This window comes from Pelodiscus sinensis, chromosome 4 (genome assembly GCF_049634645.1).
Source record: "Pelodiscus sinensis isolate JC-2024 chromosome 4, ASM4963464v1, whole genome shotgun sequence".
In the NCBI taxonomy this organism is placed as follows: Eukaryota; Metazoa; Chordata; order Testudines; family Trionychidae; genus Pelodiscus; species Pelodiscus sinensis.
The window spans coordinates 78,685,527-78,703,539 of NC_134714.1; positions in this window are offsets into that span (position 1 = coordinate 78,685,527).

The following is an 18,013-nucleotide window of genomic DNA, read 5'->3' on the forward strand; positions in this document are numbered from 1 at the left end:
TGTCTCTAGGATGCAAATAAATCTTCTGGACCTGAGGTAAGTCTGGGAGGTTGGCAAAGGTTGCCATTTATCCAATCTCAATTTCTTCAGGGGAGGCTGACCAATAGGATAACTGTATTCTATGCCAACAAATAAGAGGGAGCAAGATCTATAACCCTCTGGCACAAGGGCAGTACACCTGTGGAATTAGTGTCCACCTGATGATGAATACATGAGAGAATTCCAATCTCAGCCTCAAGGACCATATATACCTAACAGTGGAATACAGATAGGCTGCGTCTAGACTGGCATGATTTTGTGCAAAAGCAGTTGCTTTTGCACAAAATCTTGCCTCCTGTCTACACTGGCTGCGAGTATTTGCGCAAGAACACTGACTTTGTAATGTACAAAATCAGTAGTTCTTGCGCAAATACTCTGATGCTCCCACTCAGGGATCAGCCCTCTTGTGCAAGTATTCAGCCACGTTAATTTCTTGCACAAGAAAGCCCGATGGCTAAAATGGCCATCGGAGCTTTCTTGCGCAAGAGAGCGTCTACACTGGCACAGATGATTTTGCACAAAAGCAAATCTTTTGCGCAAAGGCACATGCCAGTATAGACGCTCTCTTGCGCAAATACTTTTAACTGAAAGTTTTTCCGTTAAAAGTATTTGCACAAAATCATGCCAGTCTAGACGCAGCCAAAGTGATCCTGCATCTTGAAGAACTCTGTTTACACATAAGTATGTTTTTCCTGAAATAAATTTGAAACATTCACTTTTCATATTTTCTCTGACATTCTAATTTGATAGAGTCCATTTTCATTTCTAAATTATTCCCAATGTTATAGACATTTCATGACTTGTCACATTTGAAAATTGACTCAAAGTGTCAAAGTTTAAGAGAATCTAAAACTGGGATTTCTCTAACTTTTTTTAAGGACAATTTTGCAGCAAAATGCTAAATTATTCAAATATTGAATCATTCATATTTCGTTGTCAGTTATTTCCATAATTCTACTTTTTCATATCTTCATCAAGAACAGAAAAGCAGATTTTGTTTTAAAATAAAGGCTTTCACTCTGCAGCACTGGCAACTATCCAATAATCTTCCATAACTCAAAATTCACCAAATGTATTTTTAAAATAAAGTTTATATTACTTTTGTCTAATTCCATCAGTGGGCTGAACATTTACTTTTGTCCTTGTTTTCTAGGGCTACATCTTCATTTTATTCTAAAATTGGTGCTGAATGTCAGCACCCAAGTTTTAGATAGGGATATAGGCCTTTTACTGGTCTTCTGCCCAGCAAAGTTACGTTTTCATGGAGTCTCATGATTCTAGTGACTCTTATTCACACATATAGGACTGAAGTAATGACCAGTTTTGGTGGTGAGGAAATTTTTCTTCTATGGCACATTGTGGGATAGGAATCCTGGACAATGTCACATGTTCTCCATGGAATACTGGAGTGACAATCTATATGGTCCTTCTCCTGTGATTGTAAGTGGATTTCTTTATCTCATGTGACTGAATTTTTTCCTCCCCCTCCGCCCTGCCAATGATTGTGATGGTCATCTACCACATGACATGGTCCCCATAATCTTAAAGATTATAAAAACAATCTAGACAAAACCCAACTAATTGTCAGTAGGGAACAATCCTGAAGTGACCCCAGGAAATAGACTCAACAGATATCTTCTATTTCTAAACATGTATGATGCATACCTTTGACCTGTTTCTAATAAGCTTTCAAATGATCAGATCCTGCTTCTGAGTAATCAAAACTCTGCGAAGGTTATAAATCTTCTACTGGGAAATACTCAGTGAGATGGAAAGCCAGGAGCCTTTCATGTCCCTCTGTCACTTTTTTTAAGAATATAGAGACTGTTTTTACTCTCTGTTGCTTGTATATTCTCTGAAGGTATTCAGAAAGCTCCCTGTTTATCATAGTCCCCTTAGAGCCTTTATGCCAGAGAGACAGATGGACAACACAATAGCCATTTTCAATATTTGTTTTCATGTATTCCTTTATTATGGAAGTCATTTTAACAAGACTATTAAATAACTTTTAGGCAGTGAGCAGTAATATATCCATCACCCACTGAATCATAACTGAATGCAGATCATTTATTGATCATTTTCGTGAAATACTAATTTTTATTTATTTCCCTTTACAAAGAGGCTTAACAAATAAAATATGATATTTCTAACCAGCATGCATTTGTAACACCAGTAGGGAGATGAAATAAAAAAACTAAACGTACTCCATTAACTATTATTCATAAACTTTTTCCACTTATCAAATGTGTGCTCTAAAAATCAAATAGTGATATTCCCTCCCCCCCTGCAATTTGACTTGATTTGATGGAATTTTTTTAAGTTCAGACAAAATCATAACAAGAACAAATACCTACATTAAAGAGAGCTTCCTTCTCCAATACCCAGCCACCCAAAAATAGTTTTATGAAGACAATATCTTCTCAAAATGAATTTTTTAAAAGAAAATTACTTCCATCAGCATAGCTATTTTTCCAGAAGGCGGGAATGGGCAATAGGGGATGAGTCCCTTGATAATTATCTGTTCTATTCATTCCCTCTGTACATCTGGAATTGGCCATTGTCAGAAGACAGGATACTGAGCTAGCCGGACCTTTGAACTGGTGTGGTATGTCTGTTCTTATGTGTCGACTGGGGGGCTGTTGGGCAGTAGGATATTGCTATCAAGAAAAAAGCATAGCTAAACCTATGCAAAGTTCAATGTAAGGTTATACCTTTCAAAGCTTTCTTTAGCTGAAGCTCTTTCATGTCATCAAATTGATTTCACATCAATATTCAGCCTAGAGTTAAAACCAAGGAAAAGAGAAGCCATATTTCTGAAGACATTAGTACACATTCACAGTCTTGAAAAATATACTGTGATCTCTCGCTCAGCTTAGCTGTCAATCTTATAAGATACAATATTTTTTTCAAGAGTTTTTCTTTGGAATGGAAGGCTATTTTTCTCAATTACACCCCAAGAAGAGACCTTAAAGTGGCCCAGCTTTAAATATATATCAAGGTGGACTAATTGCTATTTAATATATCATTTAATATATAATCAGTGGGTTGTAATATTATTTTCAACATTGGACTCCTGATCTGCTGTTCATTTCCATCTAATTGTATTTATGTAGCCTCACACATTCATCTGAAGAAGTGGGTTGTGCCCACGAAAGTTCATGATACTATTTATTTTTTTGTTAGTCTCTAAGGGTATGTCTACACTACCACCCTAGTTCGATCTAGGGTGATTAATGCAGTCATTCGAAGTTGCAAATGAAGCCCGGGATTTAGATATCCTGGGCTTCATTTGCATCTTGCCGGGTGCCACCATTTTTAAATCCCCGTTAGTGTGGACTCCGTGCCCGCGGCTACACGCAGCACGGAGTAGGTAGTTCAAATTAGGCTTTCTAATTTGAACTACCGTTACTCGAGGTGTACCGGTAGTTCGAATTAGAAAGCCTAATTCGAACTACCTACTCCATGCCGCGTGTAGCCGCGGGCACGGAGCCCTCACTAACGGGGATTTAAAAATGGCGGCGCCCGGCAAGATGCAAATGAAGCCCGGGATATTTAAATCCTGGGCTTCATTTGCAACTTCGAATGACTATATTAACCACCCTAGTTTGAACTAGGGTGGTAGTGTAGACATACCCAAATTTGATGCTACAGGACCATTCATTGTTTTTTGGGTTTTTTTTTTAATTTATGCAGCTTGTTGTGACTTTGTGGAGGAGCAAGAGGTAGTATGTGTTTGTCTCATGCACAAGAAATTTGAGAGAAAGGGATTTAGGTTTTTTTTTTAAGAGTCATGATACATTCCATCAGATAATTTTCACTCTGGGAATTTACAAATTAATCAGTCATTGACTTAAAATATACAGCAGGGTGGAATAAATGCGGTCCCTTCACCTCCATTCTGCAAGATATTTCAATTTCCAATAATTACGCTGATTGTCTTATTTTTTGAACAAATGCCCAACAGTGCCCAGAGATAATTCAGAGGGTTTTTTACTGAAATAAAATCATTGGCAGATTTCAACAATAAAAAAGAAGACATCAGTAATGTTGCCATCAGTAGCAATCCTTCATGTTGTTTGGCATGAAAACATTTGGTTTCAGAAACTGCTTTGTCAGCCGAAGCAGGATATCAGGTAAAATCGACTACCAATATGTACATGTTTGGGTGGGTTTTGAACCATCCTTTTTCCTTATGTAGGCCATAAATATGACCATGGGAAATGTCTATATCAGAACTATTTCTACAGTAATTGTAAGGATAAAAATATTTGGTTTTACAAGTCTTTTGGCATGTCTTCCTGTGGCTTTTTAACTTTGTGTTCTCTCTCTCTCTAAGGGTGCATCTACATAGCAGGGGTTAACTGAAAATAAGCTATGTAAATTGAGCTGTGTCAATTGTGTAGCATATTTCAAAATTGGGAGTGTCTACATAGCACTTATTTCAAAATAAAGCAGTCTTCCTCTGATTTCCCTTACTCTTTGTACAATCGGTTTTTGTTTTGTGATGTTATGTTTACATCAACTTCTCAGTTGATGGGGGGCGCTTGACCCCCTCCTCCACTCCAGGCCCCGGTCCCCATTCCAGTCTTCCCTTAACTCCAATTCCCTTAACTGCCATCCCTGCTCCACCCCCACCCTGTCTCTTCCCCACTTCCTCCCCCCCAAGCATACCTAGGGCTCATCTAGACTACGCGGAACGGTTGAAAGAGGATATTCCAATTCTGTGGGAATTTGCATATCTTCTTCCGATTGCACTTTCAAAAGCAGAGCTTTCGAAAGCGAAAGTAGTTTAGATGCAGCTTTTTCAGCAAATCCGCCCTCCCCCTTTGTCGAAAAGCCACGTAAACCTCATTTTTTGAGGAAGATCTCCACTTTTGAAAGTGCGATCAGAATTTGCATATCCTCTTTCGACTGTTCTGCATAGTTTAGATGAGCCCTAAGTCTCCACTTTTTTCTCCCAGTCACAGAGCTTGAACATTGTTTGTGGTACTCTGGAAGTGCTGGGAAGGAGAGATAGGAGTTGGCAAGCATGGAGTGGAGCCACCAGCGTGTGAGAAGCATGGGGAGAAGGGGTTGGGGGAAGCCTAGTGCTGGTATTTTTTCACATTATTTTTCTCCTCTGAGTGTTCTAGCCTCAAAGTACCTATGGTGTTAGTGCTTATGGTGTATATATACAATTCTGAATGGTGTACATATGTGATTCTGAATCACTGAGTGGTCATGAAACATCAAACAAGCTTTGGCACCGAGAAATTCATGGAGCTGAACAGTGTTACAAAGCCCTAAATTAAATTTTTGTTGCAGTGGCAACCGCATCTTGATTTTTGGCAGGTTTTTTTCTTTCCCTCATCATGAAAGGAATATTAGTCCCCAAAGCTGGCTATGTCCTGCCACAGGGGCCAGTCTTGGAATCCTTACTCCTATATGTGTCCTTACTGAAATCAAAAAAAGAACACATTGTCCAAATCGAGCATGTAGGATTTGGCTCATGCTCTGTGTCACATGCTTGCTTCTGTTCACTCAAACATTCATACAAGCTTGAAACTATCTCCAGATTGAAATCACCGCAGGTACCTCATTAACATGACAAATTGGTGACAGTAAGAGATTAAAGGAGGAATGGACTTGGGAAGAGGGAAAAAGGAACATATGTTTATCCCACAATCCTGCTAAATGGTAACAGCCATTCTGAAAGAAAAGCAGGCTTAATGGCTGACCTAATAAAAACCATAGAAATACTGGGCCACTTATTCTGGGAGCAGCTTTATGACACCTAAATAGGTTTTGCTCATGCAAGAAATAATTTCAAGGGTTTTTTCTACTTCTCCCAAATTTGCTTTCATGTGTTATTTTTTAATGCAAGCCTCTTGTCTCCTCATGCTGAAAAATTGCTGATGTTTTTACTCTGCAGAAATTGAGGACATTTGCACTCTCCATGCCACATGAATCAGCAAATCCTCCCCCTTAAAAATCAAGGCTTTTCAGAATAAAGTGGAAACTGTGCTTGACCTATTGATAAATAGTGAACTTCTGGGTTTTTTTTTCTCTTTCTTCTGTGGCTGATCCTTTTGTAGGGAAAGAAAGAGAAATAGACCAATTATTCTATATAGGCCTTCTCCTTAGAGGCCAATTGATATTTGTTCCCTCACAATCCATTCTTTGGTTCCTTTCTACTTTCCACAGAGAGAGTGAAACATTAGCATGTGTAATAAGGGCCAGATTTGTCCTAACTCCAAATGTGATATAAAACACCTTTATATTATAGTGTATAATATTTAACCATAAGTTAAACAGTTGGCATCTAAACTTTTGGCTGAGGGTCATGGTTTTCAGAGTAGCTTAAGGTTTTTTTGATGGAAAAAATGTAAAAAGGTTAATAGAGCTGGTTGGGATTTTTGATGAAACAAAATCTTAGTTCAGTTTTTATGAAACTTGACTGCCAGCTGGTAAACCCATGTACAAATACTTTCACTTCCTGAATCAGAGTGTGGTCTTAAATCTGGTTCTCCCACCATTATCATGAGTCTACTAACCACTTGGCTGTAGAATGGAGATTCAAATTTAAATCAGATTCCATTTAAATCAAACCTGGAACTAATTGAGGTTAGTGAGAGCTGTGAGCCAACACAAATACTATGTCTTCTAGAACATAACCTGAACATGTAAATTAACCAGATGGACAAGAGTGCTCTGTGCTAATTAACTCCACTGTGCTGAATGCCCAATTATTTCCATCCTTCCTCCCCACCCCGCATAGCAATATTCTCTTTTCTGCTCAGTCCTCTGTCAGTAGCTATCACTGTCATTGTTACTGGTGCTCTCTGGTCAACTGTTATCTAAATGTCTCCTTTCCTAAATCCACATCAACTGATGTTAACAGCAGTGCATCATGTGAAACATCATAGTGACTGGGTAGTGAAATTAAATCCCTGGGTTATCAAAATGTGAGAGTTCTCAGTCATATACAATTGGACTGACTTTGGTACGTCTAGACTACATGCCTCTGTCACCAGAGGCATGTAGATTAGGCTACCCGACACAGTAAAATGAAGCGGCGATTTAAATAATCGCCGCTTCATTTAAATTTACATGGCTGCTGCGCTGAGCCAACAAACAGCTGATCAGCTGTTTGTCGGTTCAGCGCAATAGTCTGGACGCTCCCCTGCCGACATCAAAGGTATTTGTCGACCACCCAGGTAAACCTGATGAGGCATGTAGATTAGGCTACCCGACACAGTAAAATGAAGTGGAGATTTAAATAATCGCCGCTTCATTTAAATTTGGTTTACCTGGGTGGTCGACAAATACATTTGATGTCGGCAGGGGAGCGTCCAGACTATTGCGCTGAGCCGACAAACAGCTGATCAGCTGTTTGTTGGCTCAACGCGGCAGCCATGTAAATTTAAATGAAGCGGCGATTATTTAAATCGCCACTTCATTTTACTGTGTCGGGTAGCCTAATCTACATGCCTCTAGCGACAGAGGCATGTAGTCTAGACGTACCCTTTGTTTGCACTGAATGTTCTTCTAATTGTGCCAGCAAGAACACCATGGATTGTCCCTGAAACAAACAAAAAAATACAGTTGCAAAACACTTCAAGATCCATCAGATCGAGAATAGGTTTAATTCCGATTTAGGTGCTGATGCAGACAGTTTGACATTAGAATTTAATCTCCTGAAAATTTGAAAGAATAATTTTTCCCAGACTCCTCTATACTTGTTTCCTATCTGCCTGTGTGTCGACTAGAACTAGTAAAATTTTGAATTTAACAATACCGTGATGCTTTCTTGGTGCATCAAGAACTATAAGTCACCCGGTTACCTCCCTACATCAGCAAAAGAGGAAATAACCAGCCAAACACACTCCTCAGGACTCCATCATTTCTAACTTAGTCTTGTGGGTTAACCTCCCAGCAGTGTCCAGTCCCATCACTGGATACCCACAGAAATTACCAAATCCATTGTCTCCAAAGGGACTGCATATGCATTGGCCTGTTGGCTAAGTTTAGAATGCACATCACACTTAAATAGAACAAAGAAGAGCAACTATAGCTAATGAACAGAGTTCTAAGTAATACTTACCAGAGATAATAAAAGCAGAACATGGTTATAATTAAAACAAGAGTATAATCATGCAACCTAGTGACCAAAACTCTACTCTGGATACAACTCTTGACTGAGAAAATGTTGTTACCTAAAGAAATCTTCCAACATCACCCACCCCCACATGGCCAAGAAACCACTATACATGGAATACAAAGAACATCAACCTCTTTTGTCTTCGTTTGCCAGAAAAAAGGGATTCTTTCTCCTTCTTTCTGTAGTCCCTTATACCTTTGAAACCTCTTGTACCTTTGAAATTCCCAACTATAGGATTATTCCCTGCTTTGTGTGAGTTGACAGCATGTTGTTTTCTTATTTGCTTAATTATTACCTTTTTCTGTTGGCTTAAAATGAAAATGAAAAAGTCTATAGTACTGGCTTCACAATACTTGATTCACAGTGGATATCTAGGCAGACAGATAAAACAACATTTTCTTGGCTAGGAAAGACTTATTTATCAACCCTACTTGGTTATGCTGGTTTAAACATTTTCCGTATACACACACAACATTGATTAACACTCATATATAATCACCCACTGCCCATGGTGACTTCTATGACAGAGGTTTTCATTTGATATTTTACTCAACATTTCTATAGATCAATATCGTGAATGGAATGTGTTAGGTATAGTGAGTTTGTCATGTTGATAGGAATTGCCATTAAGTGCTCTTATGGTCATAAAGATAGCCCACAATTACCTTGATATCTAGTAAATAACTTATTTGATGCTACTAAAAATATTTGTTCACTTCTAGAGGGTGAGTTCTTTGATCAATCTTCCAGGTCTCAAATATCCCTTATGCTAGCGGTTCTCAAAATTGTTTTCTCGTGACACAGTTGAAGAAAATTGTTGATGCTCGTGACCCAGCATAATTACATCTTTTGACTAGAGTGCAGTAGGATGGTAAGGCAGGCTTTCTGCCTGCCCTGGCACAGTAGATCACACTGCAACCTGGAAATTCACTTGGTCCAGCTCCACAGACTGTCCACAACCCAGCCTCTGGCTCCACACACCCATTGGTTGGTTCTTGGTTTTGCAAAGCAAAAATGGATGGAGCTCATTTGGGGCTTGTTTTGAAATGAGATTGGCTTCATTTTTTACTTGTTTTGATTTTTCTCTTGTGAGAACTGGCTATTCACCTCCACCTAGAAGCCGAAACTGCTGCTGACCAGTTTCAGGACACAGCACGGTCTGCAGTGCTGGGACAGGCCAGAAACTGGCCTTAGAACCCCCGCAGGTCACCTGGTCGCCCTACAGCTAAGTGACCCTAGTGTGTGACTTTCCACAACCCAATAATGGGTCGCAACCCGTACTTTAAAAATTACTGCCGTATTCACTGACATATAACAGTAGCCACAATAATGCATAACTCTTTGAAGTAGCCAGAAAAAATTCAAATTATGACCACGATGTACATTTTGTGTAGGATTCTACATTATTATAAATAAGGAATTAATTTCATTGAAGCTGTTATAGTTACAACAAGTGCAACTAAATGGAGTCAGGCCCTTTGCATGTGTTGCCATGCCAGTCTATAAAGTCAGCCACAAAATCACTGTCATCTACTTTCTCCTTTTTTTATTAAGTGTAAACAGTGTTTCATTGAAATACTGATCTAAAGATTGTTTTCTCACTGGTAAGATATTTTGGGAAGAGATGGACACAGAAATGGCAAAATGCACTGGGAGCCCTCAAGAAGTGAGTTAGCTAAGAATTTTTGTACATTATTTTGATCTAACTTTTTTCTCTAACAAGGTACAAGAAAACTTGTGTTTTTAGATATTGCAGAAGAAACAAATCTTTGGAAGGAATTTGAATGACAAGAAAGTAGGAAATAGGCCTACTGGAATAACAGGACATTTCAATGCAGGATTTAATAGAGAAAGAGAAGTGGAAGTAGGACAAGAAGTTAGTGTTGAGGATGGTATTACTGGAAGACAGAATGGGCTCAAGGGAGGAAAGACTAAGAAATGGGATCAGAGATGCAGACTAACAATATCCAGGGCTTACAGGTAATGGCAAAAAGTTTGTCATTTTACCTTAGTGATATGTTACAATTATCAAATCAGATTAAAAGTACCTGTCTGAGAAGAACCTTGATCTCTGGCATCCTACTTTAGAAAGTGGTGAGGAAGATATGCCAGAGAACTATGTTGTAAGATAATTTCCAGTATGTGGAGAAGAGGATGAGGGCAGCTTTAGGTACTGCCTGTTTATCTTCAACTTTGTGGCTGACAGGAGAGCCCAAGCCTAATCCTTCAGAAACACTATTGTTTCATCCTCAAATATCAGCACATCAAAGAGCTACCTAGTTCACTACATCTATGGACAAATGCACATTAATCAGGTATTTAGTTGCTGAATAAAGTCTCAGAAGATTGTAGGCTAGATCATGGTTAGCAACAAGTCTGTCAGCGGGTAGATCATGAAGGAAGAATCCACTTTTCAAAACTATGTGTGCAGGGGATGTTAGAGGATCTTTTGTCTCTGTTAACTTTCGGAAGTACTAATACACTGCAATCATTTCATATTGCTATTTCCCTACCTCTCTGCAGACATAACTTGGGAGTCAGGTTTCCATTCCAGCAGCAGAGCATACAATATTCCAGCCGTTTCTTTTCCCCTTCAAATATATAATTAATTTTTATATTAACGTGAAGTTATTTTAAAAAGTCATAAAGCCAAAGCACATTTTCCGGTATTTTACTTTAGGAATTCCATTGAAACTGAAGAGGAAAAACAGATAGAAATTGTTTTTAAGTGGTTTATTTTTAATGAAGCATTTTGCTGCTCTTCACTGGTCTGGAATTCTCTCGAGTCCAGAGCACAATAAAGATAAAACATTGAACACTGGAGAATTTTAAGCTCCTCATAAACATGATAGTTACAAAGTTTTATGAAAAGAAAAAAAAAGCACAAAAAAGCACAACTCTAAGCATCCTTTCTTGCTATCACTAACCAGATGCTAGGTTATCTATCTTTGTTTCATCCACAATGGCTTTGGATGGAGCTAGATTAATTGTAGTAGTGATGAATGGAATGACTGACATGCAAATAGTTTTGAATACATCATTGTTTGCACTATTTAATTCCTATCCAGCAGATTTTTTATTTCAACACTGTGTCATAGTAATTACCAATCCTATAAACAGTAAACAGCGCAGGTGTTCTTGCAAGCTACCTCTCTGGCACACAATACAATATACTCAGAACTGGGAAATTCAGAAAGACATCTAAAATTGCAAGTTTATGAGCAGAACTAGAGTTTTGCTGCCTTAAGGAAAGCTAGGAAATATCTACCCATCCTAATTCAACACTAATGAGCCAAAAGATGCTTTGTTGACCTTTATGCTGGTCTGTCTTTATGACAGAACAGCACTACCAATAGGTAATCTTACCTGCCAAACTGCAAAACTGAGGTTTCTCAACTACATAATTTCTAGGGTAGCATGACTGATATGTCATCCTCCTGCAATATCTTTGGAAGACTAAATTGTATTAAGTCTGTGAAATGATTTTTGTTTCATTGTGGCCTAGGGATTGCATGCATTACATGAGAAAAGAGTTGCCACAGCATCTCCAGGACATTAAAATTATAGAGGCTGATGAAGGCAAATCACTCAGGAAAGCACTTAAATATCAGTAACTTTAGTGACAAAGTTATACATGTGCTTAAATGCTTTCCTACGTAGGGATGGACTTATTCACACATTTATGTGCTTTCTGAATCATGGCCTTAGACTGTATAGTGCAGATAGGGCAGTAAATTGCTAACATCCAATTGATTTCTATAGGGATTAAGCACTAGAGTGAGCGCCAGCCTCACGCCTCCCATCCCCACTTTTTCCTGGGACCCTACACCTTATTTTTCCTAATCCAGAATGTGGTCCTGGTGAGACCAGACCAGAGTGAGAGACCCAGAGTGAGAGACTGGAGCTTTGCCGGAAAAAAGCGCCAGTCTAGACGGGGATCTTTCAGAAAATAAAGCCTTTTCCGAAAGATCTCTTATTCCTTATTTTAAGAGGAATAAAGGATCTTTCGGAAAAGGCTTTATTTTCTGAAAAAGCCATGTCTAGACTGGCGCTTTTTTCCGGTAAAGCTCCGAGCCGGAAAAAAGCGGCAGCCATGTTTATGCAAATGAAGCAGGCGGGATTTAAATCCCTGCTTCATTTGCAATTGCGATGTGTCTAATTTGCATCCCTTTTACGGAAAAGGGATGCAGTCTAAACACAGCCATATACTATTGGTGATTTGCAGATGTCATTCACTCCTCTGAGTTGGTACTGACTATATTGCTGCGATGCACTGTGCTGGCATAGGTGTAATTAGTATCAAGGTTCAAACTATCCAAACAGGGACTATTATAGGGGCACGAGCACTATTCCTTGTGCTTAATAGTGAGTGTCTTGCACTTTCCGTAAGATAAAGAATAATAGCAATCCATAGAGCTGTCTGAGCAGTGTGCAATTCACTCACTTGTGCTCCTGTAATATTCATCATGATAGTTTGTATGTTCCAAACTTTCTTTTTCTGAATATTTACAAATGGTAGCTTTTGGGCCCGTAGGCCAAATGTGTAATTTAGTAAACAACAGAGTAAAATATTTTCATAGCCTCTTTCTATCTGAGGGTTTCAAAGCACTTTACATATATTAATTGTAACCTCAGACTACTCCTGTGAGGTAAAAATGAGGTACATCATTTCACATTGCACTTCTGTAGTGCAATCTGTCTAAATATTTTACAAGTCTGGGTAAAGTCTAATACCTCTCAGTATTGCAGCATTCTGGAAGAAGCTGAGTCTCAGGTTTCACTAGCACCTTTTGTTTAATGGCATCCGTGCACCATCCATTACTTAAAGCAGATCATAAAATTATATTCTAACCCTTTAAAGATTGTTCCTAATATAAATGAAACTTCCTCTGGCCAAAGCCATATTGTTCTCTCACGTTTCTCATTTTAAATGATTTTTCCCTTTTCTATTGTACATAATTTTAATCCCAGTGAAAATTTTTTCAATATTGATTCTCCTGGAGCTCAAAAATCTCTGGGTTATAATGATCTACAGAGGCATGGAATAGTCTCCAGATGTGCAGACTTCCTACACAGAATCCTGGCAAAGGGCCTGAACATACCACTTAACTTCAAAACATCCTAAGAGCATTCAGGAATCACAAAAATTAGCATTATGGCCATCATTATTTATGTTTAAATAATACACTTCACCATCATATTAAATTGACAAATCACTGACTATAAATCTTTATCCCTCATTTAGGAACCAGCTAAAAGGGGACTCTGACTGCAAAATTGTGATATCTAAGAAACCATGTCCAGTTTACAGTTTATGAACTTAATTGCTGAGGAAGAACAGCTAAGCAGGGATGATAATTTCTAAATAGGGAAGGGAATGCCAGTGATAACTGTTTTGCCATCATGACAACATCTAATTGCTGACTCTGTAATCCTATTGTGCCAAATGACAGCGGATCTTACTGATGGACTTCCTGATTCTGGGGAGCAGAAATGAAATTAAAATATTGGATCAGATTTCTGATGGTCTAGTGTGCATGATGATCTTTAAGGGCTTTATCCTAACAGGTACTGAGGACTGTTTTGAGGTGCCAAACATGCTTGTCTTCCTGTGGAAAGCTGAAAGCACCCAGCATCTCCCAGGAGACTTCAGCACCTTGCAGGATTAACTCCTATATCTGAGATTGAGAAAACAGCTTTGGGACTAATTGCTGTGCATTGTCTCTTTCCTTGCATTAGAGTTGATGTCATCTGGCTATAAACCTTATCAGATTAGATCAATTTCAAACCAAAACCTTGACGAAAACAAGCCCAAACTCAATACGTTTTTTTTAAAATAACTAGCTTTTATATTTCTCTTTGGCTACGTCTAGACTGGCATGATTTTCCGGAAATACTTTTAACGGAAAAGTTTTTCCATTAAAAGTATTTCTGCAAAAGCGTGTCTAGATTGGTCCCGGAGTTATCGTTATAACGATGCACTTTTGTGCAAAAGCGCGTCTACATTGGCGGGACGCTTTTGCGCAAAAGCAGAAGCCCGGAACCATTTTGCAGAGGATAAAAGGGCACCATCCCTTTCCGGGGGCGGGGGCTGGAGCTCCTTTGAGACACGAACTTAAAGGGATCTCCCTGGACAGCTGTTTCTCTCCTGCTGCGTGCTACAGGACCTCTTGCAGGGACTGTCAGCCATAGCAGTTTTGGTGGTTGCCCTCTGCCTTTTTGTCACTACTGCCTTTTGCTACTTAGTGCCTTTGCTTGTTTTTTTTCATTTTGCTTGTTTTTTCTGCCATGGACCCAGGGGTGGCCATGTGCCTGCTCCGGCCCCTGCCGGCCATTTTGGAGTGCCTGCAGTTGGTGCTTCAGGCTGCTACCCTCCTGTTCCAGGAGATGGAGGTGCAGATCGCTTTGGACTCCCTCACCACGGAGGCCATGGCGTCCCTGTGGCATCCCCACCCCAGCGTGGAGAGGCCACTGTGGAGACTGGATAGCAGTATGGAGTGGTGGGACCGGCTGGTCCTGGGGCAATGGGACAACCAGCAATGGCTCCAGAACTTTCGCATGTGAAAGCAGATGTTCCTGGAACTGTGGGCCTGGCTCGCCCCTGCGCTCCAGAGTGCCACCACCCGGCTGCGGGCACTCATCCCCATCGACAAGAAGGTCGCCATCGCACTATGGAAGCTGGCCATTCCGGACAGCTACCAATCAGTGGCACACCAGTTCGGGGTGGGCAGATCCACTGTTGGTGTCGTCGTGATGGAGGTAAGTCCCAGGAGGAGTGGGGTAGGGGGAAGGTGTTGCACTCCATGCCCAGGGGCAGCCAAGACTCCAGGCTGCGTCACCCAGGGGTTTGGGCCGTCCCTCCCCAGGGGTTTGGGCCATCCCTCCCTTGCACAGGCCTACTGGAGGGGAAACGGGGCCGTGGGGTGAGCCCTGGAGCATCGAGCGTCCCATTTTATGAACAGAAAGGGGTACTGCTCGATTGTACTCCAGGCCCTCGTGGACCACCGTGGCTGCTTCTTAGACGTTTATGTGGGCTGGTCTGGCAGGGCACACGACTCCCGCATCCTGAGTCCCTGGGATCCTGGCTGGTTCCAGCCGGCATCCACCCTTCCCCCCGGTCCTGCCGGATGTGTATGAACAGCACGGTCCCAGGCGTGCCCTGTAGCTGCCTGCCGTGGCCACATCCCGCTTGGTCACCAGGCTGCACGTGGTTGCACGTGCTGCTTCATGCCTAATGCTACATGGCGTGCAGCTCACGTGGCCTGACTGATGAGTTCTCCCCCCCCACCCTTTTGAGTGCAAAGTGTAACACTCACTGGTGGATCCTTCCCTGGCCTCCGAGGATGCACGGGAGACATTGGGGCTGCCGGAAGGGGCCTGCAGGGTGGCAGTGCTGGCCTTGGCCTCCGATGCACTGATGATGTCTCCTTCTCCCGCCTCGGTGGTCCTGGTGACAGGGGGACGGGACATGTTGCTGTCCATGGGGACGTCCGGTGCCTGTGGTGATAGCTGGCCCAGGATGGCGTGGAGCCATTGGTAATGGGGGCAGGTGTCGGCTCCTGCCCCCTGACCCTCACTGGCCCAGACGTAGCTCAGGTGCAGCTTTTTGACTTTAGACAGGACTTGCTGCAGGGTCCGGGCTGGATGGCCCTGCTGGGTGAGCGCCTGGGCCATGCGGGATAAAATATCTGCGTTCCGGCACCGGGAGCGGGTCTCATGCAGGGCCGCCTCCTCCTGCCAGAGGTCCAGGAGGGCTTCCAGCTCCCCCGGGAACCAGGATGGGGCCCTTCTTTTTCTGGCCCTGGGGTCCTCCTGTGCTGCGGGTGCAGGTGGCTGATCCCCACCTGGAGCTGCCTTTGTGCTTGGGAGGTGTCTGTTGGATGGCAGGGGCCACATGGCAAACCTCTGGCCAGAGGTCGGAGAAGGGCTCCTGCCTTGTGACCTCAGCAGCCTGCGTCTGCTTTAAGGGAGTTACCAGGAAGTCCGAGAGCTGATTGCCTATGGAGCCTCCGAGCCTCCACTAGGGCTTTTTTCTGTTTAGCCTGCTTTTGCGCAAAACGTCTTAGCTGCCTGTCTACACTGGCCCTTTTGCACAAAAACATTTCCACAAGAGGGCTTTTTCCCGAACGGGAACGTAAAAGCATTTGCACAAGAAGCACTGATTTCGGGCAGTAGAACGTCAGTGCTTTTGCACAAAAGCAAGCGGCCAGTGTAGATAGCTGGCAAGTTTTTGCACAAAAGCACTTGCTTTTGCGCAAAATCTTGACAGTCTAGACGCAGCCTTTGTGTGGATGTATATTGTATTAGAAAATGTATACAGTATTACATGTATATACATTTTGCTACAGTGTTGAACTACAGGATCATTTATGTTTAAAGGTCTCAAAGGAGTAGCCACATTAGTCTGTAATGAAAAAAAGTTAAAAAAATTTTCCTGTAGCACCTTAGGGGCTAACAAAAATACGTAAATAGTATCATGAGCTTTCACTAGCACAACTCACTTTTCAGATGACAAATATTATGGAGGAAGGGACACAGATTTTGAAAAAGAAAGAAAGAAAGAAAGAAAGAAAGAAAGAAAGAAAGAAAGAAAGAAAGAAAGAAAGAAAGAAAGAAAGAAAGAAAGAAAGAAAGAAAGAAAGAAAGAAAGAAAGAAAGAAAGAAAGAAAGAAAGAAAGGTCAATTAAAGTGTCCATGATAAATGAGGCCAATAGAGTAGGTTGTATGTGTCTGATATTTAGCCTTTGATGTCATTTGAGTGTTGAATATAATGGCCCATCCAGTTCATGTCTTTCAGGCCATGTGAAATAGTATCAAATTTGCATATGAAGGCTAAATCTTCAGATTGTTTCTCTAATTGATTCATGAAATTGTTTTGCAACAGAATAGCCATCTTTAAATCCATTGAATGCCCAGGCAAATTAAAATGTTGTATAAAAGGTTTCTGTGTGCTACCATTTCAGATATCTGATTTGTATCCATTAATCCTTTGACACAGAGACTGTCCAGTTTTGCCAATTTACATGGAAGAGGGGCATTGCTGGCATATATCACATTAATCTCTGAGCTCATAAAACTGAACATCCACTATGATCTTTGGTAACTCATTCATATCTTTGTGTGCTTCTGTTTTCTCCCTCTATAATGTGGGTATTATCATTTCTTCACAATAGAGCTAAATAAACTGGTTTTCCTAGCCCATGAAAAATTCTGTAATGTTGTTATTTTTTAAATTCCCTTTGTGAATCAAGTCAAAAAGTAAAAATCTTAAATATTTGTGAACAAAAATCTGAAAAAAATCAATTTGGATCAGTCAAAACATTTCATTTCAATAATGTTTAATTTGTTTCAATTATGAACGTCTTTATTTTTCATGTTTTATTAATAAATTAACTTAAATTTCAAAACAAAAGTAGTTTTATACTAAAAACTGAATGTATCCTTTCAAAAAATGACAAAATTGTACATTTCAACTACTTTTAATCCCCCCCCTTTTTTTTTAATGGGAAATCTGACAAAAATTAATCCTTCCCCCAAAATGTTTGGTTTTGACAAGTCAGCATTTTTCAATTAAATGAAGTTTTGCTGAAAAATTTCCAATATGAAGCTTTATTAATGTTTGTCAAACACTTTGACAGTCTGGAACAGAAGGTATAATTGAAGATTTAATATTGTTATGATTATTAAAGTATTCCAAATCATCTAGAAAACAGAAGTTAAATAAAAGAATAAATGCAGAGGAGACTTCAGAAATACTCTAGCTTTTCATAAGACTTAAAATAGGATTGCAGCTTTTCCCTCCACTTTCCCTAGTGTAATCATGACTGTCAGGCT